This window comes from Apostichopus japonicus, chromosome 17, assembly GCF_037975245.1.
Source record: "Apostichopus japonicus isolate 1M-3 chromosome 17, ASM3797524v1, whole genome shotgun sequence".
NCBI lineage: Eukaryota > Metazoa > Echinodermata > Holothuroidea > Aspidochirotida > Stichopodidae > Apostichopus > Apostichopus japonicus.
In genome coordinates this window covers 21573336-21601169 of record NC_092577.1, presented here as the reverse complement: position 1 = coordinate 21601169, position 27834 = coordinate 21573336, and the positions used below count along the sequence as shown (strand labels likewise).

At 43.3% G+C, this 27834-nt stretch overlaps 1 pseudogene; it reads right to left on the bottom strand.

Moving 5' to 3' along the window:
* Positions 1–21354: 21354 nt before the first annotated feature.
* Positions 21355–26126, bottom strand: LOC139985173 (uncharacterized; annotated as a pseudogene).
* Positions 26127–27834: the final 1708 nt, after the last annotated feature.

The window sequence follows — 27834 nt, the reverse complement described above, 5'->3', positions numbered from 1 at the left end:
AATATTTTAAGGTCAGAGGTTCTTTTAAGTCAGAGCTAGGGGAAACATTTGAAAAGATAATGAAAAGAATTTACCCTCCTTCCTATAAGGAAATCATGAGCAAAGTATTCTTGAAAAAATTACAATACCTGGCCATCGGGTGAGATGATTGCTGATGTTTCTCTATAGTTCGCACATCCCTTGCACAGTGCTCATGTATACAAACAGGAACCTGCATAGTACTGTACAGCTGTAGGTCTAGACACAATTTGAGTTTTGAGAGAAGTATCTGAGGGATATTCTAAATTGTGGTAACTACATGGTGCTTTTTACGTGACCCGTCATACGGGATACAAAACGTCACGGCCAAACGGCACTACCAAACCATCCCATTCTTACAAACGAACCTCAGGTCAAGCGAGCCAAAAAAAAGTACATACGCTCACCGACCTGCAGAGACAAAACGCCCAATCCCCCACTGAAATATTAAAAAACTACAAAAGGACGACCAGCACGCAGCGAAACAAAACACCCTTCCCCAGCACACCACCGTCCAAAAAAGGCAGCCCTAGATAAACGGCGAAAATCGCCTTCAACCTGAAGGCGAATGTCAGACTTCACCGCCTTCAGGACTGCCTGCCAACTGGCAAATTTCCCCCTAAAAACAACATCACATCTATTCCTCCAAATAAGTTTTTTTTTACAACAGAACAAACATAAATAATACGCTGCAACACAGCAACGGAACAAACTGGGGGATCTAATCCATACAAAACAAAACCCTGTCCTACCGACCAGGAACGGGTCTCCCGTTAAACGGTCGGTCCAGGACTCAAACCACTCCCACAAGTTCAAAACAAAGGGGCAATGCCAAAAAACATGGGCAGTACTCTCTAAGCTGTCACAGCCGGTCCTCGGGCACAGTCCATCACCTAATCGCCAGTGATACCTTTTCAGATTGGTCACCAAGGCACCGTGTGCAATTCTCCATGCAAGGTCACGGAGTCTGCAACCATTCAGCCTTGAATGCACCGAACGCCATACTTCGACAGGATGACGTCCCTGTACAAAAATTGCATTCAAGGTCCTATCCCGCAACGAACTGTGAACGAGGGCCGGCTGTGACAGGTCAACAGGGGGCAACTCAATCAGAGCGGAGCAAATGACACGCACCACCCTGTTTGGAGTACTACTATGCGGTTCTCTGTTGCTAAACAGCGCCGGGACCCATCGACGCAGGTGCAAACCGCCCCAAAAACGTACAAAATATGAACAAGGCAACCCTGGGTCAGTTACCGCTACAAACAACTGCTTAAATAACAAACAAGTTAACTTACTTCCCAGATGAACCACCCCTAACCCACCCTTCTCCAGTTTTTGGTACATTACCGCCCTTTTGACAAGCTCTGTACCACCCGACCAAATAAATGAAAATATCGCTCTCTCCAACCGCACCAGGACGCGACGCGGAATTGGATACACCGCGCCCGGGTACCACAAGATGGGCGAAACAAAACGATTAACTACGGTGACTTTCCCTAGGATCGAAAGCCAGCGGGTACCAAAGGTTTCGAGCCTGCTCTCAAATACCTCAGCCCTCTCGCTCCAGGTGACATCACCAGGTGCTTTTTACGTGACCCGTCATACGGGATACAAAACGTCACGGCCAAACGGCACTACCAAACCATCCCATTCTTACAAACGAACCTCAGGTCAAGCGAGCCAAAAAAAAGTACATACGCTCACCGACCTGCAGAGACAAAACGCCCAACCCCCCCCCCCCTGAAATATGAAAAAACTACAAAAGGACGACCAGCACGCAGCGAAACAAAACACCCTTCCCCAGCACACCACCGTCCAAAAAAGGCAGCCCTAGATAAACGGCGAAAATCGCCTTCAACCTGAAGGCGAATGTCAGACTTCACCGCCTTCAGGACTGCCTGCCAACTGGCAAATTTCCCCCTAAAAACAACATCACATCTATTCCTCCAAATAAGTTTTTTTTTACAACAGAACAAACATAAATAATACGCTGCAACACAGCAACGGAACAAACTGGGGGATCTAATCCATACAAAACAAAACCCTGTCCTACCGACCAGGAACGGGTCTCCCGTTAAACGGTCGGTCCAGGACTCAAACCACTCCCACAAGTTCAAAACAAAGGGGCAATGCCAAAAAACATGGGCAGTACTCTCTAAGCTGTCACAGCCGGTCCTCGGGCACAGTCCATCACCTAATCGCCAGTGATACCTTTTCAGATTGGTCACCAAGGCACCGTGTGCAATTCTCCATGCAAGGTCACGGAGTCTGCAACCATTCAGCCTTGAATGCACCGAACGCCATACTTCGACAGGATGACGTCCCTGTACAAAAATTGCATTCAAGGTCCTATCCCGCAACGAACTGTGAACGAGGGCCGGCTGTGACAGGTCAACAGGGGGCAACTCAATCAGAGCGGAGCAAATGACACGCACCACCCTGTTTGGAGTACTACTATGCGGTTCTCTGTTGCTAAACAGCGCCGGGACCCATCGACGCAGGTGCAAACCGCCCCAAAAACGTACAAAATATGAACAAGGCAACCCTGGGTCAGTTACCGCTACAAACAACTGCTTAAATAACAAACAAGTTAACTTACTTCCCAGATGAACCACCCCTAACCCACCCTTCTCCAGTTTTTGGTACATTACCGCCCTTTTGACAAGCTCTGTACCACCCGACCAAATAAATGAAAATATCGCTCTCTCCAACCGCACCAGGACGCGACGCGGAATTGGATACACCGCGCCCGGGTACCACAAGATGTGCGAAACAAAACGATTAACTACGGTGACTTTCCCTAGGATCGAAAGCCAGCGGGTACCAAAGGTTTCGAGCCTGCTCTCAAATACCTCAGCCCTCTCGCTCCAGGTGACATCACCAGGTGCTTTTTACGTGACCCGTCATACGGGATACAAAACGTCACGGCCAAACGGCACTACCAAACCATCCCATTCTTACAAACGAACCTCAGGTCAAGCGAGCCAAAAAAAAGTACATACGCTCACCGACCTGCAGAGACAAAACGCCCAACCCCCCCCCCTGAAATATGAAAAAACTACAAAAGGACGACCAGCACGCAGCGAAACAAAACACCCTTCCCCAGCACACCACCGTCCAAAAAAGGCAGCCCTAGATAAACGGCGAAAATCGCCTTCAACCTGAAGGCGAATGTCAGACTTCACCGCCTCCAGGACTGCCTGCCAACTGGCAAATTTCCCCCTAAAAACAACATCACATCTATTCCTCCAAATAAGTTTTTTTACAACAGAACAAACATAGATAATACGCTGCAACACAGCAACGGAACAAACTGGAGGATCTAATCCATACAAGACAAAACCCTGTCCTACCGACCAGGAACGGTCTCCCGTTAAACGGTCGGTCCAGGACTGAAACCACTCCCACAAGTTCAAAACAAAGGGGCAATGCCAAAAAACATGGGCAGTACTCTCTAAGCTGTCACAGCCGGTCCTCGGGCACAGTCCATCACCCAATCGCCAGTGATACCTTTTCAGATTGGTCACCAAGGCACCGTGTGCAATTCTCCATGCAAGGTCACGGAGCCTGCAACCATTCAGCCTTGAATGCACCGAACGCCATACTTCGACAGGATGACGTCCCTGTACAAAAATTGCATTCAAGGCCCTATCCCGCAACGAACTGTGAACGAGGGCCGGCTGTGACAGGTCAACAGGGGGCAACTCAATCAGAGCGGAGCAAATGACACGCACCACCCTGTTTGGAGTACTACTATGCGGTTCTCTGTTGCTAAACAGCGCCGGGACCCATCGACGCAGGTGCAAACCGCCCCAAAAACGTACAAAATATGAACAAGGCAACCCTGGGTCAGTTACCGCTACAAACAACTGCTTAAATAACAAACAAGTTAACTTACTTCCCAGATGAACCACCCCTAACCCACCCTTCTCCAGTTTTTGGTACATTACCGCCCTTTTGACAAGCTCTGTACCACCCGACCAAATAAATGAAAATATCGCTCTCTCCAACCGCACTAGGACGCGACGCGGAATTGGATACACCGCGCCCGGGTACCACAAGATGGGCGAAACAGAACGATTAACTACGGTGACTTTCCCTAGGATCGAAAGCCAGCGGGTGCCAAAGGTTTCGAGCCTGCTCTCAAATACCTCAGCCCTCTCGCTCCAGGTGACATCACCAGGTGCATCGTAGCCGAACCATATACCATTAATTTTGATATTCTGATCCGACCACGACGCACCGAATGGTAAGTCTCTGTATCTCCAGCTACCAAGACGAAGGCCCTTTGTCTTTTCTGGATTCAACTTCGCCCCGGTAGCTCTCTCAAAAATAGATAAATCCTGCGCGAAAGGAGCCCAGACTCGAAACAACACATGTCACGTCATCTGCATATTGAGCGCATTTCACTTTGGCACCCCCTGGCACAACGAATGGAACAAGTCTGGAGTCCCTTTCCAAAAGACGAGAGAGGGACTCGCTAAACAAAACATAAAGTAATGGAGACAGAGGGCACCCCTGGCGCACCCCCCTCTCTACGTTAAAAACCTCGGAACAAAACCCATTTACGATAACAGAACTGAAACTTTCCTGATACAAAACAGAAATCCATTTACGAAAATTTGGGTGCAACTGAAACGTCTCCAATACATTGATTAAAAAACCGCGATCCACCATGTCAAAGGCCTTCTGCTGGTCCAGAGACACCAATGCACATGGCAGATCACGCTCAATAACAAAGTCGGTCAAGTCGCGCATCAACCACAAGTTCTGCTGGATGCAATGACCCTTCACTGCACAAGTCTGGAGATCACCCACAAGATGCGGCATAGCCAGTGCAAGGCGGTTGCACAAAGCCTTAGCCAGCAACTTGTAGTCCACATTTAACAAGGTGATCGGACGCTTGTTACGGGGATCCAAGGGGTCCCCAGACTTGGGCAGCAAAGTAATCATGCCCAGACGTTGACTTTGGTTTAACAGTCCGTTTTGGAAGGCGTCCTCGAAGACGGCTCTGATGTCGGGTCCTATTATTGCCCAGAAGGTTCGGTAGAACTCCCTCGGAAGCCCGTCCGAACCCGGGGACTTGCCATTCTTGATCTTCGAAAGCGCCTTCCAAAGCTCAACAGTGGTTATTCCGCCCCCCAAAATATCATTGACAATCAGCCTGTGCCGACAAGTCGACATTGCCACGCGTAAACAAACTCGAATAATACTCTTTATATACGCGGACAATGCCGTGAGGGTCACTAACCACGGTCCCATCAGTAGCGCGCACAGACGGGACGCGTCTGTCACCTGCCGATGAGCTAACGGACTGGTAAAACATCAGTGAAGGGCGCTCCTCGGCTTCCACCGCTTCGACACGGGCCCTGACGCGGGCACCGTGGTACTTTTCATTGAGATAAGTCTGCAAAGCGATGACAGCCGAAGGGTCGCCAAACTTCACCTCCGCGCACAGCTTCGAGAATTGTTCTCTTCGACGCCGTGCGCGGGTCACGCAATACTGAATTGCGTAGCGTTTGATGCGCAACTTGACATCATCCCACCATTGGGATGTAGAAGCAAAGGCCGGCTTCAATGTTTGCCATCCTTTGTACCTGGTCTCGAAACCCTGGCGGAACTCTGCCTCGCCAAGAATCCGACAGTTAAGCTTCCATAGGCCCCGCCCGACGGGGAAAATGGAAGGCAAAAAAAAACGTGCTACCACAGTGTCATGGTCAGAGAGCGGACAGCTGAGCGTCTCGCAACCCGAAAATGTAAAACTTACGGGCGCATACACTCGATCTATCCTGGAGGCATCTTCTCCGTTAGGCCTCACCCACGTATACACCGTACTACACGGGTGCATATGCCTCCAGACATCGGCTAAAAGGTGTGCCGAAGTGAATCTGTCCAATTCTGTCATCCCAGCGTCAGGACTAGCAGACACAGAAGCCCCGAGTCTGTCAAGACCCGAGTCTGGGACACAGTTAAAGTCTCCGACCATGACACATGGTGCACTACCAGGAACAAAGGAAGGCAGCGTGTTAAAAAATTCTCGTCTAGCAGAAGGCCGATTGGGAGCATACACATTGCAGAGGGAGATGTTACCCTGTGGATACTTGAAAAGAATGCAAACCAATCGGCCCTCGTCATCCGTCTCCACCCTAGTGGCACAACCCGCCTGACGAGGTGACAGAAGGATGACAGTGCCACAGGATGAAGACGAACCAAACGAAGCATGCAGCCCACCACCCCACTCATAAGCCCATAGAGGGACATCTTCCAAAATATGTGTTTCTTGCAGGCAAACGCAGTCGACTTCCATTGAAATACAATATTGGAAAATGCGACTGCGCTTGCGATGATCCCTCATGCCATTCACGTTGAAAGTGGCAACTGAAAATGTATGGGCCATGAGAGGGCAATGGGGCAAAACTACGCCGACGACGATTCTGTAAGCTTCAAGCGCGCTCTAGACGACATCGTCGTCCGAGTCGTCACTTGAGGCCGACCTTTTTAGAGAGGGTTCCCCCATCTCGTCGTACCAGCTCGTCCCAGTGGCACGTTTTGGCTCGACGATCACCGAGCCCCCGGAGTCGCTGTCAGACAGAGCCTCCGGAGACCCGATGACCACCGAGTCCCCGGAGTCGCCGTCGGACAGAGTCTCCGGATCTGGCGATACCGGCGGCAGACTGGGGACGGAACTGGACGGGTTGATGGGGGAAGCTGGTGGAGACCCCGTGTCCGCTTCGCTGTGTGGTGGAGACGGTGCGGGCACGGGGTTGATGGGGAAAACTGGTGGAGACTTTCTCGGTGCGGGCACGGGGTTGGGGTCTGCAACTACGGGGGAGGGTGAAGGAGGTGCGGAGAGTGAATCCTCACCCGTTTCCCCCTCCTTGCGTGGAGCTTCCTCCGGGGCAGTAGGTGCGCCAGAACTTGGCGCCTTTGCTTGACCCCCACTCTTTGTCATAAAGACATAAGAGGAGGGACAAGCGCGAAAGACATGTCCCTCCTTCCCACAGAGTGAGCACACGACTTCGCTTGGGCAAGCAGAGGTATCATGCCCAAGACGAAGGCAGCACCCACACTTTTTATTTGGGCAGCCCTTGGCTTCGTGCCCGGTCTCCCCACACCTGAAGCAGGTACGGGGCTGACCGGGGTAACGCACGTGAGCTTTATGCCCGGCAATAAAAAGGAAGGAGGGAATGTCCTGCTTGAGGTCGATCCGAACCTGTCGGTGCCCGTTCAACACCCCAGGGGCCTGTGCGTAGGAGCACATTTTAATAGCCTTGACAGCCCCGAACCGACCTAAAACAGTTGCGACAAGTTCTTGACGCACCTCTAATCCTACGTGGATGACAGTTACCCATACGGAACGTTCGTATGGAGTAACTGTCAAACCTTCAACCCCACTCAGCAACGTGACACCCTTCTGCCGGGTCACGTCACTGGTAAAACGTAGATCATACGTATTACGACCCTGGAGAGCTTGTAAAGCATCAACCTCTCCAGGCACAACAACACCCTTACTCTTTAAAATATTAAAAACTTGCAGCGGTGGAACCGCTTGTTCACCGGTGAAGGTCAACTTAACAATTTTCGAATCACGGCGCGATGCCATGATACCGAAGGTGGCTAGGCCACAGAGGAGTAACAAAAACAAACTATAAAGACAGGTTTAAACTTAAAACGATATACGATAACTATATACGACAAACGCACACACCCGCCTGGCGGGAAGTATAGCACCGTACAGTAAGGTAAGGTAAGAAAGTAGCTGTATCAGATGGAGAGCGAGAGCGAAACACGTCTGCACTCCACGAAAGCCAACTAAAGTACCTACATGGTAAACCTACGATCATTGCAGGGTAAAGGCACAATCAGGAAGAGAAAGGCTCAAGTTTCAATTCAGCTTGGATGGCAAGACATTAAGATTCGACGCAACCTGAAGCAATATACTCAAGTCGGGGCAGGAAATGGTTGGGGAGTAGCCACGATCAGCTTTGAGAGGACATCTTCCTACAACTCTGTTTTGGAGAGCTTCCTCAACGGAGACAGAAATTCTTCACCTTCTCCGAAATAAAGACTGGATAACTGTACTTTTACAGCAAAGTTCTCTTCAAACTTCTGAATGGAAGTGTAGAATTAATCTCGTTATCGATATCTCAATCCCTCAGAAACTACTGGCAGTTGAGCACTGACGATATATAGTAGAATGGTGTGCTTTTTACGTGCTAAGAAACGGACACGGACCAAAGGTCAACAAAACCAAAAACAAACCCAGTCTGTAAAGCAACAACTGAAACCCATCAATTTCTGACTAACGCAGCGTTTAACGTGACGCGAAAAGGGCACGGACCCAAAGGCCAACAGAAGCAAAACAAATAAAACACTACAAACAGGCCCCAAAAAGCCAACCCCAAACCACAAAGAGAAAAATTAAACCAACCTATATTATGTAACGACCACACAGCCCCCACACCTACCAACTAACTCACTCCAAATTTAATCCGGGGAACGCCGTCCCGATAGTAGACGACTGCGAAAGGCAGTGTCGGGAAGCCGTGCATGGTCCGCCTCCATGCGCAACCTGATGTCACTCTGCACGAGGGGACAACATCCTCTGCCCTCCAGACGTCCCCATTAGTCAGGTGGCTTAGCAACAATTTTCAGGCTGAACGTTACCGGCCGGACAAAAGTACCAAATTTGGCATGGAGTTTCTTTTCGACCTATCTATCGATTTTATCCGTGGAACCCGCTTTATCGGATCCGATTTTTCAAGATGGCGGCCAAAATCCAAGATGGCCGCCACAAAAAAAATGTCATATATCTGGCTGTAAAAATCCGAGATGAACAAATGAGGGGTCAATTCAGGTGTTTCCGGGGTCACTGAAACAGATGATGATCATGGCATCTTGCTTGAGTAACCCACTTCCAAGATGGCGGGCAAAATCCAAGATGGCCGCCAGAAAAAAAAGGAAATGACATATATCTGGCTGTCAAAATCGGAGATGAACAAAAGAGGGGTCAATTAAGGTGTTTCCGAGTTCACTGAAACAGATGATGGTCATGGTATGTTGCTTGGGCCACCCACTTCCAAGATGGCGGCCAGAATCTATACATATATATCTATATATATATCTATATACATATATATAAGAGTGTAAGGCTAATACCCATGGTTCTCAATATAGCATATAAATGAAATATGATTCCTTCATGGTTACTTGGTAATTTCGATCAGTATTAGTTAACAGCCCAGATGGTTGTAGGCGCATGTGTATATGCGCATGTGCATACCATACGTTGGAGGGCGCACTCGACTCGATAAACTCGGATTGTACATATATAGAGAAACAGTACGGTACGTATATCTACGTAGATCAACACCACGTGACTGCGTGAGAGAACATCTGACAGTCGCAATACCCAGCCAGGGAAAGGGTTCATAGAATGATTTTATAAGCTTGCATCATCAGCCGTTTCATCACAACAGGGAAGATCTTACACCTTCAAACCTATAATCCAGCCACTGACAGTATAACACGTCAGTAAATACCCAAATTTGGTAAATGAGATTCAGGGCCAATTGTTAGCTATTAGACAAATGAACACCTCATGTGTAAATGCAACCAGACATATAAAGATCACCACATGATATCAGCAAGTCTTATATACACACATATATATGTATAGATATAGGCTAATATAGAATTCATAACATAGGACCGGGAGATTTCAGTATTGCAGGTATTATCCAACATCATGGCTGATACATTAGGAGTACGTCAAGTTCGGATGGTATATTTGATAACATATAGCCAAGCCGATGAAACTCTATGCGCTTCGCGTGAACATTTCGCAAAACAGGTACGAAGTTCGTTCGAGTCGGTAGGGGCATATATCATCCAATGGGTATGTTGTCAAGAAACCCACCAAGATGGCGGCAAACACTATCACATAGCGGTAAAGCTTGATCGGCCACGTCGATGGTTAAGAGTTAAGAGTCTGTTAGAAAACCAGCATGGAATTGTGGTGCATTTCTCCTCAACCCATGCTAATTACTACACGGCATGGCAGTATGTCGTTAAAGAGGACGCTGGCGTCCTGCAAAGCCCAGGTGACCCGGACCTGGGGGACAGCCCACCAGCTACAACATCGGCCAGTACTTCTAGGGTCCTCCAGGCATCGGGGGAACAATCAGCACGTGCGCCACTAAAAAAGCGCAAACGGCTTAGCGCGTTCGATGTGTCCCAGATGGTGGTTAAGCGGAACATAAAGACCCGGACAGAACTGCTGGCTTTGGCCGAAATGCAGAAACGAGAGGGGGAAACCGACTTGGCTGAATTTGTGGTGAATCGGGGACAAAAGTGTGTCGCGGAAGCGATCGAGGTACGCAAATCCATTTTCCAATAATTCATAAATACATTGTCCCAACATTTTGAATATACGGTATAAATCATTCACCATGCCATGGTCTGGTGGTGGGGGGAGGGGGAGGGCACGCAACTATTGCGTGCCTATTGAATATTAGGTTCGACCTAATTCCTCGAATTCACTATATTTGTCACTATATAAAGGTCTTTTTTCGATAGGTCGCGTGGGAACTACACGACGCCGAGAGTAAGCTGGAGCGAGGAAAGAAATCTCGTCCGGAAATCTTGGACTCCTTTAAAGGTCAACCCTGTGTACCTGGCTGCAACGGGCTATGGTCCACAATCGCGGAAGACATTCTGCGCCGGAATGATATTCCCGCCGGTACATTTAAACGAGCTGTTGTCGACGTCCTCGAGAAGGGCCGGGGTAAATACCGGAACATTTTTATAACTGGTCCCGCGAATTGCGGCAAAACGTTTATTCTGGCTCCTCTCACCCAAATCTTCAGTCTTTTCCAATCCCGCTTCAACGAGCTTCGCATGGGTTGGTGCTGAGAAAGCTGAAGTCATTTTCCTAAATGACTTCAGATGGAGTCCGCAGATCATGCCGTGGCATGATCTCCTGCTTCTATTAGAAGGTCAAATGGTACATCTACCCGCTCCAAAAACACACTTCTCGCAAGATTTTGTCCTTAGTGGTTCAACACCAGTGTTCGCAACTGGCAAGAATCCACTGATATACATAAAGGGGGGCCAAATTGAAGAAAGAGAAACGGAGATGATGACGGTTCGATGGCGATATTTTACCTTCCGCTCGCAAATCTAAGCCAACGAACAGGTTGATGTCCCCCCATGTGGACCATGTTTTGCCAACTTTATTCTAACTTAATCCAACCCTCCATATTTGGTTACACTATTATTCAAACTACGTCGTCGAGTAGCGTTGGGAGGGGTGTGGTAGTGACAGGGAGTGGGAGGTGTGGGAGGGGAATGAGTTGAGGGAGGGGTGGGAGAGGGAAAGGGGTGGGGATAGGAAGGGGAGGGGGAGAGGGGAATGGGGAGGGGAGGGGGAACGGAGGGGAGGGGGAACGGAGGGGGAGGGGGAGGGGAGGGGGTCCACCGTCACTAAACTGACAGTTTATAAAGAAAAACTCGAGAATTGCTGTTAAAATCATGCTATCATTTATTACTAATTTCCTCTCACACGGAATTAAGGGTAATATGTATATATATTAGGACATATAATGTGATACATCAGTAAGAAACCAGTATAAGATACATACGAAATAAAGGAAACAAACGGATCGAAAATATTATGTTTTTTCTGGTGAAATTATTCGCTGAAAGATGCGTGCCTATTGAATATGAGGTTCGACCTAATTCCTCGAATTAATCAGCAATTGCGACTTATAATAATTTTACGAGGAAATATTAACAACTATTGCGTGCCTATTGAATATTAGGTTCGACTGACATCCTAGTGAAAGACCGCCACGATACACACTTGACCCGAGCACGGTATACCATTGACCTACACAGTATTTCAATGTGGATGGATGGTCAACCGTTGAAATAGTCTAAAAGCATCAAGTTAACCAAAGCCTTTTATCGTCAATAAATGGTTAACCGTTCGTATATCGGCGATTATGTATATGTTTGTCCAATTTTCACGAACGTGATGATATAAAGAAACTTGAACTGTAACTGAGTGTGCTCCAAACTCGGAATATTGGTATTCTGGAGCTGAAATTTGGGAAAAACATGGGGTCCATCGTTGGTAAATCGTACAATGTTCACCATCAGTTCGGGAGATTACCGCCCTCATGTGGCAGATCATAATATAAAAGCATAGCATGGATAGCGCATTACAGCCAAAATACTAATATTTCAGTCTCTCTCCTTTCCTTCGAATAATTTCATCAATTCGTTTACCCATTGAAGCGATTGTTTTTTCAATGATAGCACGCGGCATCTGGAGGAGAGTTGTAACAACTCGACTTCTGAAAGCTCGAAATGTCTCAAATTCAATATTGTTCTCGATGGCATCGTACTTCAGTTTATCCCCAAAAAGTTAAGATATTTTCTATTTGATTTAAGTCGGGGCTCCTAGGAGGGATCTTAAAAATGGTTGCATCCATGCGACTTAGTGTTTTGATAGCTTTCTTTGAGTTCTGAGAAGGGTCGCCATCTTGAAGAAAAATCCGTGGAGTGTTATGGGCTGCTTCACATTTTTGGAAGACTGCCGGGAATTCCTTTTTCATAAATTTCGAAAAACGCTTCCCAGTTAACTTGCGGTATGGTTTAGCCAACACCACGCCGTTTCCATATGAGATGGCGGCATACACCCTTACAACTTTTCCGCCACTCCCGACCTTACTCCCTTTGGCCGTGCAACTGAATGATAATCCCTCACTTTTCTTACGCCAAACACGCCCACTTAAAGTGTTTGCGTGCTGTCGTGGGTGGCTCTTATAATTAAATGCGGTGGCATCAAAATAAAAAGATATATCTTTAGTCCAGAATGCCTCACCTCGAGACCGTTAAATTCCTCTGGCGAATTTCCAGCGTTGATGCAGGTCCTTGGGAAATAGGAGACCCTTCTTTCTGGCTTGATAGTACTTATAACCACTCTTGTTGAGAAATCGAGATATTGTTCTCTCCGACACTGTATGTAACTGTCCCCTAACTCCTTGTTTTTCTAAGTTCCTTCAAAATAGCACGCTTTTGACGAACGCTCAACTTGGGTGGCCGCCCCCTCTTTCGAACCGGTCCCTCTCCATGAGTACTTGGTAGAGCCTCGCCCCACAATAAACGTTTATTGCAAATCCTTGATACCGAACCTGTTAACTTGGCAACTTGACGAACTGAAAGGTTTTCTCTTTCGCGCAATAGGCGCGCATATGCCTTACTCTCCGGTGAAATGAGAGAATAAGAAGCCATTTTTGAAATGGTGTCGTTGTTGTAGATGTTTCGTGTGTAGCAATGAGGCTATATGTCTATAAACTAACACTTTGGAGAATTATTACACCACTAACCGATGTATTAAAGGCTTAAATGCATCATACAATGGGCGGCTTTCCGTTGTTTAGAAGCTAAACAATAGTATTGACACCTCAATTTAGAAATCCGTCATTGTACATCCACAAGTTGCTTCCTGCCCAGGGTTGCCCTGGCAACCTATATATACAACTAAACTTTCTGACATAATTTTCTGGGGCTATTGTATTGCAGCACATTGAAATTGTGAAACCCTACTTGCCTAAAGCGCCCCCCCCCCCCAACCCACACCCAACAATAACATTTACACCGGACACTCATTAACATTATTCTTATCCTTCTTTCTTATCCTGAGAGAAAAACTCAAGAATTGATGTTCAAATCATGCTATCATTTATTTACTATTTTCCTCTCACACGGAATTAAGTGTAATATGTATATATATTAGGACATATAATGTGATACATCAGTAAGAAACCAGTATAAGATACATACGAAATAAATGAAAGAAACGGATCGAAAATATGTTTTTCTTGTGAAATTATTCGCTGAAAGATTGAATATGAGGCCTATTGAATATGAGGTTCGACCTAATTCCTCGAATTAATCAGCAATTGCGACTTATAATAATTTTACGAGGAAATATTAACAACTATTGCTATTGCGCAACGCTTGGGGCAGCTTAGACCTCCATATATACCCCAATGAACCGTTGTACAGCCATTCAGACAATCTTCGACAAAAATGATGGGACAGTATGAGCAACAACGAGCGATATTGGCTTAAGCGCACCCCCTTCCCCCCGTTCAATGTTGTAGCCAAAAACGCTCAGAAACTGCAACATTGATACGGGGAGTGGGGTGTCCCACCTATTTTTGTCGAAGATTGTAGATCTTTCTCGATACACCTGAGGAACAATGCGACCCAGTCTCTACGTTTCGCGGAAGTCCTTTGCATATCTCGCGAACATTCCAGAGAATCCACGAAGATGTGTGCACAGCTTACACGCGATCTCACGTAAATCGACGTTAACCCGAGACCAGCGCGTCATAAGGAATATACCAGAACAATCGTGTATTATAACATTCTGACACGGTAACCCGACCTAATTTCTCAAATACCGATTTATCACGTAGGCAATTTCAAATACTTTCTATATTATAACATTACGTTCCTCACTAGCAGTGGCTAGCGTTAGGCTACAATGGACCCTCGTAACATGATATTCTAACCAGTGTAGCCCATTCAGTGTACCATTTTCCCTGAAACTCTGAACAGATTAGAAATCAACAATAGACAGAAAGGGGTTGAAAATATCTTGCTGTGTACAGTAGGCCTACTGACAAGATGAAGACCGGCAGATCAGATTTAATACTCAAAGCCAGCACAGTGCAAGTACAACATATAGTTGTTTTCGTAGTTTGGTGGCATGCTGGTTAACATATGATTGACTACTTCATGTATACATGATACTACATCATAGTACCAATGACTACCATTCTTTGAGAGAGTCTGAGACTGCTGATCCATTTTAACTACTTCCAACGTTATAACCAGAAAGGACCCCTCAACTTTTGATTTGTGTTCTGCCATTATGACCTACTGACTGAATTTTGCAGGAAATAAATGCTATGTAGTAAGCAAGTGGCATAGAAAACTATCTACTTGTATGTTGAACCAATTGTATCAGGTTTTCATATTAATAACAGTGAGGGCAGGGCTGTTGACAGCAGAAAAGCTAGGGCACCTCCTGTTGCTGAAATCTTCCATGGACAAAGGCAAAGTCACAGAATTTGAGTGTCTAATATACATATTACTATAATATGTGTATATGTATGTAATGTTTAAAATCATGCAGTTTCTAATTTTGATTTATTATTTGTTTGAACTCACAAAGGAAATTCAATGCATTTATTAATTACATGATTTTTTTTATGGACATTTGCACCCAAGCTTGTGGGCATGCCCTGGGGCACTTGCTCAATCTACCCCCCCCCCCCACCGTCCCTCCTCTCAGTGGATCTGGCTGAGGCAGATGCCAGGCAGAATTGATTCTTTGGATGTGTACAATAGTTTGAGCCTCTGCCACAATCTGCATGGCATCTCTAATTTCCATTAAACTTGCCCTAAAACTCTACCAGTTCACTTTGAACTATTCTCAATGTCTTTGTTTTGCTTTAATAGAAACAGTTGACACCATCAAGTGTCTTAGATCCATAACCAGCTGCAATGCTTGATGACTTATTTGAAGAAGATATTCCACCATCATTCCTTGCTAGGCCTTCAACATCAACTTCCCCAGGCACTTCCGGGACCTCCAACGGTATATGATATGTTGGACTAAATGTGGAAGATATACCAATATTGGAAAATGATGAATTTACAAGGCGATATAGATAGACATGTAAATCTATATATATATATATGTATATGTATATATGTATATATATATATATATACATATATATGTGTATATATGTATGTATACATATGTATATAAATGAATTTACTAGGCGATATATATAGAAATATAAATCTATATATACATATATACATATGTATATATACATATATATATTACAAACTAAAGCATACTTACAGCACAGGAACTTGGATTATAAATGTATTAAAAGCACACCTGCAGGGATATAGCCAGAATGTTTCTCACAGTAATGGACTTCATGACGTAAAATGGACATGTAGCCAAAAGACATTAAATGAAAGAGCTGAATAATTAGGTGTAGGGAAAAGTGAGGTTTCTGCTTTTAAAATCCAACAACTTCAAGAATTGTAACATGCTTTGAGCCAATATCTGGTTGTTGGTACTCCTTGCCTAGATACATAATAAAAATATTCATGAGGTAGGTTACAACTGCTTATTTTCCTTATATTCCATGAAACCAGAATGAAAAAACTTTGGTAGACTAATAGGATGCAAAAGGACATGCACTAAGGGCTTAGATCATCTTGTCATTACTAACATTACAGATATGAGAGGAAGCCATGATCTAAAGCTTCATATAACATGCTTACAGATTATTCCAAGTGGACCTCTGGTGACCTCAAACTACGCATGTTTAAAATTTTGACCACCACCAAAACAAAACAGTAACGTTCTTCCACAAACATCCATAATCACATACATACGCAACCCATTGTGAGCCTTTGCAAATACATGTCACGTAGATTCAACTTCAAGGTTTGTTGGTTGCTCCTATTGAGTCCATATAAGTTTTTGTTTTTAATAAAGATAAAAGGAATATTGACATGGTTCCCATAGGCTTGAAAAGTCACGAAATTTGAATTTCATATACCAGGCCTGGAAAAGTCATGGAATTTTGTAAAAATTATAATGATAATGTAAAGACTGCGTAACTTTGGGGCTGCATGGAGCAACAGTTTTCTTTGTTGAACTGGACCATGGGTGTTGTACTAATTTGACAATGAAAAAGTAATGCGAAAGTCATGGAATTTGATTATCCTTTAGGTGCAGGAACCCTGAGTTAATTTGTTAAAGTGCCCAAAGTCTGAAAACCTTGAACACAAGCTAACTGAAAAGTGTATTTGGTTCAGCTTCAAACTGTATGTATGTTGTCCCATTTGAGTATAGATGAACTCTATATTTTTCATGAGTCATCAGAGGTTTAAGTCTGCTAACATTGTAAACATAATAAGTAATAAAAATTGAATGTTGGTTTCACTTTGACACTTACTGTGTGTTTTGCTACTAATTTGTAGATCAGCCCTATTCTTTATCCAATTACGGGTATCATTCAAGGGGCCACCAACAGGAACTGCCAGCAAACTTTGTGGAATCTGTGCTGACAGAAGAAAAGAATCCTGTGCACAACATGTGCAGTGTTCCTAGAAGAACAAGATGGCATTTGCCCTTTCTGTAAGATTGGAGTGCAGAAAATAGGAACACTATTTGAATAAAAACAGACGATTGAAGTTGCCAGTTTTCAGTAAAGTGTTCATGTAGGCGTTACATTCCTTTTTTTTCCACTTACTATTTATTGTTTGGTTGTTTGTTACTTTTGGTTCATTATCAGATGCTTTATCTTGGTATTCTCTAGTGTTTGGTTCCTTGCTGCTGAAATGAAATGGAACCTGAATTCAGGTTGGCAAGTGTGTGTGTGTGAGCGTGTGCGTGCGTGCATGTGGCACCTAGCTTAGGTATGTGTTATATCAATAACGGAATGACCGATATTCATCATAGTCGCTATTTTAATAGATGTATTATATTGAGTAGAAGAAAGCTATTTTTTGTGGTGGATATCTCATGAAAATTAATGGAGTCACATGGTCAAACCGGAAAATATTCAAACAGTTCTCACTCATGCCCCATTGTAGTGGAACTTGGTATGATGATGTTAGGTGATAACAGGTATGTGTTGATATATGTTACATTTGACATATTTGCATATTAATAAAGGGGTGTGGCTTCATATAATAGTGCAACATTTAGCTTAGGAGTGCAATAACTCCATAAAGGAATGCCCGCTCGATGCTTTAGTTAGCCTACTATGTAGATGCATCATAGTGATTAGAAGAAACCTATTGTTTCTGGCGCTTTTATCATAAATATTAATGAGGTGATGGGTTCAAACTTCATGCATATGTTTCTGTGTACATTTTTTAAAGAACATCAAGTGTGTCAATCAATAATTCCACCAAGGAACCATTCTTTGTGCTCCATTGATTTGACTATGTTTGTACATCTAGTTACTGTGTCTATTTACAAAATAACTTTGTCATTTGAAGAAAAGACATGCAGCTTGTATGGTCATCAAAGACCAGAGATGGTAATAATGCCTCTCATTTTAAAGAAGTAGACATATGACTATAAAAATGATGTGTCCCTTACAGAACTGGGCCTACATGAAATACGCCCAGTCATTTTCCTGTCATCATGTCTTGCTCTGCTCTTGGTTCAGGAAATGCACTGTTACCTTAATTCATAAAAATTTTTAGCAAACACTTAGAAAATGCATTTGGATAAGCCATGGCCAGTATTCCTTGTTTTGTCTAGTACTACTGTTGATGTATATATACATTGTTCTAAATTCAACATAGTAAATGGACTAAGAGGATATTCCAATTTAAATGAGAACAGGTCTGAGTCTGACAGGTTAGTCTATTTGAGAAAAGTCCCAAATTGTACCTTTTGCAGATATACAAGTACAGTTAACCAATTTGTGTCATTTTGGATTAATGTAAAATCCTTGCAGAGAAAACTCAATTTTCAGATGCATGCAAAATCAATGAATATAGAAGCACCACATAGAGAAAGGGAAGCCTATGTTCTTTGTGGAGGTCAAAGATCATTTGGAGTCACCAGGGGTCAAATTTTGAAAACGTAAACACGATATCTCAAGAAAGGAAGCTTGGATCTTATATTTGGTATGTAGAGGTACCACACAGTACAAGAAGCCTATCGTTTCTGGTGGAGGTCATTTGGGATTATGGGGACATGTCAAATTGTAAAAGCCTTTTAAACATGATATTGCAAGAAGGTAACCTCGGATCTCATATTTGCTTTGTAAATGGAGCATATTATTGCTTTTGGTGGAGGTGAAAGGTCATTTGAAGTCAATAAATGCCAAACATTTGCTTCACTCCCTCTAACCTGTTCTTCTACACCAGCGCACCTTCCTAAATATAAATTCGCAAGGGAGGCTTGGAAAGGTTGCATATTTGGTATGTACTGTAATTGTTCCGCATTGAGTTCAAGAAGAAAGTTTTTGGGGAAGGTCAATAGTTGTTTCAGTCCACCGGGGGGTCAAACTGTGAAAACAATGTCAGTTTGACAAAATATTTCAACAAGATGAGATGTCATATTCGGTATGTTGATGTATCATATTTAGTAGAAGAGGCCTGTTGTTGAGGTCAATGGTCATTTCAGGACAGCCTGTGTCATTGTGTAATTTTGGTTCTCAGATCACACTGCTTTTCACTTTTTTACTAATATAAAGTATGTCGTAGACCCTCACTATATATTACATCATATTCATGAAGTAAACTGCTCATGTAACATCATCGAAACCACAATGCATTTTTGCATTCTGGTTAAATCTCTTCATTGATATTCATAAAGGCCTTTTACAGGACTATAGTTTTGAAAAACAAAAATAGTTTACCTGCATGTGAATTATATTCATATAAAATAACATAAAATGATGGTTATGTGAGTTTGTATGGTTTCATTATAATCACACACAAAAACTTACAAGTATGTTTCTTTCATTTTTATGCCAAATTTAGACTTGTCAAAAATTAATTTGATTAGCATGTATGGGACTAGTTTCCCCCAAATCAAAACAAATCGCACCAGTACAAACCAGTTTCAAGTCATTGAGGTGCAACATGTATTGCGTCAACAAACAGATATAAAAGACGCTAATACATTTGGATTGTATTCTGAGGGGGAAGTTTGGTTTTCCTATCATTAATTGTTCTTAAACTGTTGTTTTCAGAATCTAAAGTTGCCATTCCGATTTTGTGGGAAGCTTGCCATTACCGGCAATCTGGAAGGTATACTTAGCAAAATTTGTACGAGCACTTTGGTCACTTTTGGAAATGCCCCCCCCCCCGGACATGTATAATACAATTTTTTTGAGGAGAGGACCTTAATAATCAAACGTTTTACTGAAAGCTGTATCCGCCATGGACCCTTTAATTGGATATGATAAGGTGGGCTTCTAGACCCACCCTTAAATTTGTAGTATTGTGACCGTCCGAGCAGTCAACGGGCAGTCAACTGCCCTCCACCACAACAAAGAACCTAACTAGTACCTACGCTTTATGGCTTGAGCCACTAACACCTGACCGAGCCAACACAGCCTCTCTTTGGATTGATCCAGCTCCTCCCCCCACCCCTTCTTTTTCCTTCCTGCGTCCTCCCATGAAAAAAATCCTAGCTACTATACTGAGTGGAAATATTGTGTTCAAGAAGAAGAGCCTAATACGTCTATGGTTGACAGGTAGCCAGTCGCGGATATACGCTAACGCGTAGACAGTTTCCCACGGTGAAAAATTGATGTTCAATCTACAGCGGGCAACTAGTTGCAAATACATGAACCTATGAAACTCAATTTCGTAGACTACTTAATTGTTTTAAGATGATCGTGTTGTGCAAAACTCGATACTGTTGTATTTTGCTGTCATATCAGGAAAATGTACTGCGAGCCATTTTCGAAATACGCGCACGGCGCCAACTCTAGTAAAGGCAGCGTTTAAATATATAAATATATACTATTAAATCAAGGTGTGCGTAGTCAGCGAAGATCAAGGAGTAATGTACAGGGAAGTTTTGACGAAGTTGGTACAATATCGAGTTTGATAAAACCTAAACCTATCACACAGCAAATACGCGTACCAAGCATGGAGGTTCATGTGATTACAGGTGTAGCTAGATCAGCGCACGTGAATCATGACGTTAAAAGCACTTTCTATATATGCCATTGTTTCAGTGTGGTACTGATATATTACTATACCCATTCCTTAAGATAGTTTAACACAACTAGTACCTAAATGTACATGCGGGCCTAGAGCAGCAGGCGACATACTTAGCAATACCGAGTCTGTATATCTATATATTCGTTGACCAACACAGGCTAGATCAATGGACGTATTCCACGGTCGTTCCAATGTACCTGTTTCCACCGAAGAGCACAAGTACTGCTAGCATTCCTTGACAACTATCTAACAGTGCGTAATAAATAGGTGCACATGCACTAGTTTAACACGCTATAGAGCATCAGACAACACAAACGGCATTCGATTTATGAAAATGGCGTTGAGATACTATGCCGTAGACTGATGATAGCGTAAACCGATCTATGCTACAAAACTCTTCTATGCCACTACTATAGTTGTATAATGACTAACGTTGCAATTCTCGGACTGATGTAGGAAAATATTTTCTTTGAGTTCAAGGGGTGTATAAAAGGGCTTTGTTTAAAAGAAGTAGTATTGAAGAGAGAATATTTCCCAAAAGAGGTCACCATAACCTTATCTATAAGCCTAGCGCTTCCATCAATTGGCGCTTAGCGTTCGGCGTAGACTTTTTGCCAAAAACATGCCTCCAAGCTTGCCGGAAAAGGTACTGTCCATTTTTTTAAGGCATGCATCTACACACCCCGCCCTTTTTCAGAGATTTCCAACTAATTTTAACTTAAGAGTTTCTATAGTGTATTCATTAACGTCTTACGATACATACAAAATTTTTACTTACTTATCTTCTCCTCTATGTTCCTTTCTTCGGGGTCGTTGATTTGTCGACTAGTCGTTCATGTGCCCACTGATGTACGTGTCAATTAAGGTAAATGACGCTACCCTACACCCCCGAAACCCACACCTGCGCCCTTTCAACTCTCCTCCGAAGTTAATAAATTCAGAACACACAACGCTAGGAATAAGTAACCTCATAAACGATCCTGTCGCATTTTGTGCTCAGTGTTACCTTTACTCCGGGAACAACAAACGCAAAGTTGATTTCAAAGTAATGTTTTACAAGTTGTAGGAAATACAAATTTTTCACTCCTTCTTACTCGAAACAATGTTATGTATGATATCGCTGTTGAAAAGACAGTTGTCAACATCGGAGAACAACAGCATCATTGGTAATGGTTTACATAGCCCAGGGACATGTGAACCTTTAACTTGGTTGAGCCTCTTGTAAAGGGCAATCCGGGTCATACGTGTTGCTGTATTCTCGAGACTTACCTATGTATGATGGCACTTCTCAAGACTTCATCCTCACACAAAGCAGCCATTGATTGTAACGTTTAACTTAAGAATACATACACGTCATTTATTCTTATAGGGTTACATATAAAGAACGTATGATAGCACATAAGCTGAAGGACGAACGATAAATCCTCGTCTGTTGCTCACCACCTCACACTTGCGACGTTTTTACATTTTTCATCAGTGGCAGGTTAGGAACAACCCCCCCCCCCCCCGAAAAACACTCTTTATTTCATTCATTCATGCGAAACTTTCTTTCAAAATAAACATCCCATTAAATTCCAGCTCATTGTTACAAACAATGAAGGAGATGTTGAAAAGTTAAATTTGCATAAATCTGATTATTCTATTATTTCCTTCAGAGCCATGAATAAGCGACGAGCCTCATGTATATCCGTGGGCATTTGATAGTTATCAGGTCCAGCCAATACATCTTCAAGAAAATGTGTTAACCATCTTGCACAACCGTGTTGTGGGTATTCAGAGCAGTATTCCTCCCTCACTTCCTGGATTTTTTCTTCTGTAAAATCAAATGGCATTTTGTAGTCCCTTGAACCATATACCTCTGGTGCAAAGTAAATCATATCAGGAATACCAGCGGGGCATTCCATGTTTCTCTGATGACGAATCCTGTGCTGGTTCCATTTCACGTGCTGATTTGTCCAGATCCCCTCTTGTAGCCAACGAGAAAAGCAAAACCCGCATAATTTCAACTTGTATAATATCGCTGTTATCAAATATTCCTTAAATATCAAATATGAAATAGATATAAAATATCTCTCATGTCCTTGAACAAGTTGATCCAAAAACCGGTGCACATCCTTCTCAGACCACTGAGACCACCAACATTCTATGCGCTGGTTACTTGTAGACTGTCCGAACATAAAACTCCATTCCCTTCAGAATGCATCATTGTGATACCATCCTCAGAGCCACTTGGATATTTGCAATTATTGAATTTTCTGTTCCCCTGTCAGCCCGTACTATTAAAGGCACGGCATTTAATCGACAAATGAACTGAAGGAAGAGGTTGCAGATGATCCTTGGATTGTTGTTGCTGGGTCCCACTGTTAGCCACAAAACCTTTCTTGAAAACCCATAAATAGCTCCGTGGATTGCAAATCCATACGGTTTAAGTTTGTCGTAACCATCAACATGAATAATATAGTTCGGTCCCCGAGATGTGTAGACGCGTCGTCTGAAACGTCGCGAAAATCTGTTTTCCACACCAACAGGATCAAGTACGTGTTGCAGAAGCCTTACTGTACTTCTTTGAACATTGAAATGATGTGATGTACGAAGTCTTCTTGTCATTGATCGATAACCCAAACATTCTCCACTACCTGAATAAAGCCCGTACAAGAAGGCTTCAAGGATATCTGCAACCGGTGATTGGTCACCTCGCCTCCTTTTGCAAAAGTGCCGCAGCCTTCTCTTTACATGGCGAATGCTGATGAAAGCGTTGTGGCAAATCGCTAGAAGAGCTACAATTTCAACTATTTGATAACCGGCATCAAAGTAGTGGCATATTAATTCATCTCGAAAATCGTTACCGTCTATCCGATACTCGGCCGCTGTGTAAGGTTCTGGGCCGAGGACAATGGTTATGTGTACAGTCAGAAATATGATGACCTGGTGAGAAATTGAACAGAAATATAACACCGACATTACAATTACATGTTTTTTATTATTAAATAGGGCCTCATGGACCACCATGTAAGAGAATGCACAGGGACCCATATTTTGATTTTGTTTGCATGAGACTGAAAAGATGATCTGTGACATGAATTTGAGAACGATTTCTGGTGAAAGAAGAACGCGCCAGGTCAGACTTAATTGGAGGACCTCGACGAGGCCATTGAGACTAAACGTCTTTTTCAAAGATTCCTAGAAAATTCGCCCTCAAGACAGCAGAATCTTTGCCACTTTGCTCCTATCATACGTACTATAGTCTGTCCAGGGAGTTAGGGAAACCACCTGGACTCAGCAAAATATCAGCATAGATAAGATTACAAAAAGGAGGAAGCGTCCACCGGAACTTTAGCCATCGCAAAAGCAACGCATTATTTCAGCTAGTATTACTCCGCATTTACCATATAGAAACAGAATCACGCGTCTACACACCTCAAACTTGGTTATACGGAGTGTTAAACGCTATTTCCAACCGAAGTAACCAGTTCAATGCATCAAGATCGTGTAACTTATGACACATGCCGTACTGCAATTACCTGACTAAGCCCAAAAAAACGCCCGGTCATACGGTTCAACTTCTTTTCTCCATCTAATCCATTGCATGAAGATCACACCACTCTTAAAGATACAGTACGGTAGTCGACTGCATAGCAGTTCCTACATTCGCGATGACAAAGTATCGATTGCAAGTGACTGCCAATTGACTCATTTGCAGCACCGGCCAGGGAGACACGACCTGTAGATGCGAGTGACGCAAATAATTTAATCCGAGTTCCACAATACGCTTCCTTGTGCAACGTAATGTTCACTTAGTAAGTTCTGACTTGGACATATAATCGCAAGCTAGTGGAATATCTTGAAGCTATACGGAAGAAGAACTTGCAAAAATTCCGAGTGGAAAAGGCTCTGGCATTTGAAGCAATTACGCGTAGCAATCGCGAGGTTCCGGGTTCGATACCCGGCCGGGACATAGTAAGGTGGGTTTTTCATCCAAGAGCAATCTACGGTTTTCCCATCTGAAATGACTTTCTAAATTGAAAACATTCCAAATTTGAGATGAAATGTTGAATTGGAAGCCACCCGAAGTGTAAGTTGTAATCCATGCATAAGCCCTTGCGAGTTTGTCCCACATTTGTAGTTGCTTAAGCGACGTGAAATAACTGCTGATTATTATTGTCGTTGTGGTTGCTCGTACTGTTGAATATTATTATTATTATTATTATTATATATTCGCACAGTCAGCATATATCAAACATGTATGCTCTCTTTGGCCAACCATATAAAACGAGAGCCGGTGCAAAACATCAGAGAGGGGAATAATCTGTTTGCCTCAATTTTACTTGCTTTAATCTTACATCCTATTAGCCATAAGCCTAACAACATATAGTGATTGCAACGCACATTACTCCGCTAATTAGAGACATACAACAGCTGTCGAGTCCGAATTCAATTCCTCCGAGTGCTTTTTACGTGACCCGCCACGCGGGATTCAATTCCTCCGAGTACGAGCCAAGTCTCGAGTTCACACTTGAATACTACAATTGAACTGCCTTTGTCTGCCTACAATACCTGGACCTTTTTTATCAAAGAAACTACAAGAATTATGTAAATTCAATCAAGTTAATTCATGTTATAGATATAGTTTCATATTTTTCATAACCGACTCGCGAAATACCAAAGACTATTGCAAGAGTCCTATACAAGTACAACCGGGCACTAGCCCATGTAACTCATTACAGGTAGGCCTATATGTGCTAACTTTAACAGGCTTCATCTGGATTGGGAATATCTGGAATTTAAAACCTAACCACTTCTCCTTTTTGTTTGTGGTGAAACAAAATAATGCACTATTACTTAAAAGATACAAATCCAATTACTTACCAGGCTAAGTCGATGCATTTCTCCTGCAAAAAGAAACAAACGATCGGGAGTACTCCTGCGTTTAAGATCTCGATGTATCCTGCATAGCCTTGCACTACACTAATGTAGATGTCAAGTTAGCGTAAGCCGGTATCTCGACAAAAATCTAAATTTTGTCGAGACGCCGAGTTACCTGTATCATGGTAACTCGATATTTAGACAAATTTTACCGAGATGTCAAGTTACCGTAAGTCGGTATCTCGACAAAAATTAATTATTTTGTCGAGATACCGTGTTATGCTAACATGTCAACTCTACATCTCGGATGTCACCTAATGACCGCAGTAGACTCAAGTCATGAAAAGCCCCCCCCCCCCAAAAAAAAGGGCTTCAGAATTTTCAGGAAATATACTAAAAAGGTTTCTGGAATGACATTAGTGCCGCCCTTTTTGCCGCTCCCGCCAGTCTCACCTGGATGCCTGGACCGATCAATTTTTACCTCCCTGTCCGCCCCTAGCACTATGGCCTATTATTAGGTCTATGCTTGTTCATGAACTCCTCAAATTACAATAGGACCGAAGTATGTATTCTGAGCAAACTTCGGCTATTGTGGGACCCATAAGTGATCTTTTGAATCGGAAAGAGTTTTTCTTTTTTACTTTGGATTAATCATACAGTTTTTCTGATGATTAGTTGGGAAATAATTAATAAACTTCCATGATGGACTGTTGTGATGGATGTGACATTTATTGCGGAACCCGTATATTGAAAGTACCAGCAAAGAAACAAAATCGCAAGTGGCTTAAGTTGAAAAAGCACTGAAACCATATCCATATGATCTACGATTTTCATATTCACTTGGACAAAATATGTACCATGTTCGGTCGCAATTTCCCTTTCGAGATCGTTCAAAAGGTGCTCAAAATCGCTGAATTCTGTATCTACTATCGCGTCTCCAGAGTCAATACTTTCCGCCATTCTCGGAAGTATGTCATTATGTGAGACTGTGATTGACAGTTCGCCGAGGTAAAACACGACCTTGCACCTGCTGCGCTATCGCCGCAATATGCACGAAGCTATACCCGATGAAGGTTTAATTGGCTGTTTTACGTTGTCGGCAAATATGATCACATGAAAGGGTTGAAGCGAGATGCAAATCCTTCTCACTAATAGATCCATGGGCAGAGTAAGTAAACATGTTACACTGCATCAATACCAACATAAGGAAAAACCTACAGGTCAACCAATGGCGCAGCACCCCTGCTGTGTTTTAGAACGGTTCTCCACTCTGAAGGATAAAGCATATCTCACATTCATGGTCTTCGATATCGTTGACTTTTACCCTTCAATGACCAAGGAGCTACTCAGCAATTCACTATCATGGGCCCGCCAGTATACCCCCATCCCGGACACCGAATATGGCACTATCATGCATGCCATAAAGTCCCTCCTATATGATCTTCAGGGACGTCCATGGGTCACTGTAGTTGCATTTGACGTCACTTTAGGTGGATATGACGGAGCTGAATGGTGGGCTTACACATCCTGCATAAGTTAGGAAAGTTTATTGACCCGCACGATGTTGGCCTTTACAAAGACGATGGTTTAGCAGTACTCAGGAACCATTCGGGCAGCCAAGCGTAAAGAATGCGAAAGCGAATCGTAGCAGCCTTTTAAACATTTGGTCTAAAAATAATCACCCAAGGCAACATTAAGACCGTCAAATACCTAGACGCTACGCTGGACCTATGCACCGGTACACATCGCCCATTCCGTAAGCCTAATCACCAACCCATATATGTACACTACCTTTCTAACCACCCCCCGGTAGTCACCAAACGTATTCCACAGCGCATCGGCAACAGGATCTCCACTCTTTCATCTAATGAAGAGATCTTTGATATTCATATGGTCCGCTACTAGGGTCATTGTTCATAAGGTTCGTTATTCATAACGTGCAATTTTTGGATAAAAAGGTTCGTTATTCATAATGGAAATAAAGGTTCGTTATTGATAATAACAAGAGCCCAAGGGCACTGCGGTTCCTTGCGCAGGGGTACAAGACAATATACATAATTTTATAATTAAAATATAAAATAACCATCATAGCCAACACATCTGTGATCACAAATTGTGATCGTATTTTTGATCGAG